The sequence below is a fragment of the Acartia tonsa genome, chromosome 1, assembly GCF_053477335.1.
Source record: "Acartia tonsa isolate MP-2025a chromosome 1, ASM5347733v1, whole genome shotgun sequence".
Taxonomy (NCBI): Eukaryota; Metazoa; Arthropoda; class Copepoda; order Calanoida; family Acartiidae; genus Acartia; species Acartia tonsa.
In genome coordinates this window covers 32,463,205-32,464,276 of record NC_137260.1, presented here as the reverse complement: position 1 = coordinate 32,464,276, position 1,072 = coordinate 32,463,205, and the positions used below count along the sequence as shown (strand labels likewise).

General features: G+C 29.5%; 1 long non-coding RNA gene across 1 annotated transcript; it reads right to left on the bottom strand.

Moving 5' to 3' along the window:
- Positions 1-84: 84 nt before the first annotated feature.
- Positions 85-793, bottom strand: LOC145330320 (uncharacterized). The gene is made up of 2 exons (XR_013883370.1): positions 561-793; positions 85-317 (listed from the first exon to the last, which is right to left on the bottom strand). It is a non-coding gene; the product is annotated as an uncharacterized LOC145330320 (long non-coding RNA).
- Between the last annotated feature and the right edge of the window lie 279 nt (positions 794-1,072).

The following is a 1,072-nucleotide window of genomic DNA, read 5'->3' as shown; positions in this document are numbered from 1 at the left end:
TTAATTAAAAAAATAGCAACTTTAAAAAATTAAACAGAATTATTTAAGTAGGTAAATAAGATAGCTACAAATTTTTAAAAATGATTTAGGGTCAAGAACTTATATTTTAAGCAGAAAGATTTTGACATAAAATCCTAAAAAGGAATAAAGTGAATTTCGTAAATTAACAAAAATAACACATTCCTATTGAAGATGAGCTTTACTTTCCTCTCCACATTTGAGGGAAGGTCGATTTCAAAGAAAACTAGATTTTCTGGTTTGTACTTTTGTTGAACATTGAAATATGTTGTGTCAAATCCCGCTCCAATAGATAAGATCTGTGTTTGTTGGGCAATTTAATAATCATTTATAACAGAAATTGAAGAGGCACCAATAAAAAGTTAGACTCAAGACAAAAAAAAAGTAGCAAATATGAATTAACGTTGATTGATAGGTATTATCAAAACAAATTTCAACTTCGAACAATTGAAAAAATAACAGTACTACAACTCAATTGTCATTCAGATTACCATTCTCATTAATATGTATATGACCTTGACGGACAATGATTATAAACTTGCCTTCCTGAAATGGAGATCCTTTACTGGATAAATACTGGACAGCTTTTTCAAACGTCATTTCTAACGATTTGTATCGTATGTAATAACCCCAATTAATCAAGGGGGCTCGCGACCTTGGCTTATCAACCATTTCTGACAAGAAATCATCGTGAAAAAAATCCGCCACAGTAGCGGATAGTTTTGAAACAATTGAGTAGTCATTAGTTCCTTCTACTCGTGTCATTTTTTCATCTGAAAATTTCAAATTGTAAATTTTTACTATGTTAATAGTCATATTTTTTAAAACATCATCCACATATGTTTCAATTTTAATGAACACTTTCTCTGTGCATCAAGGGATACTTCTATTAGAAAGATTTAGTATTTAAAAATATCTGTAACATATGAGATGTAAACGATAGAGTCGCCATTTAACAACCAAGAAATAATATTTTCTAGTTTTAAGAGCCACAAAAATGAGCAACACTGACTTGCTTTCACCAAACATGAAAACTTGATAATATACAAAAACT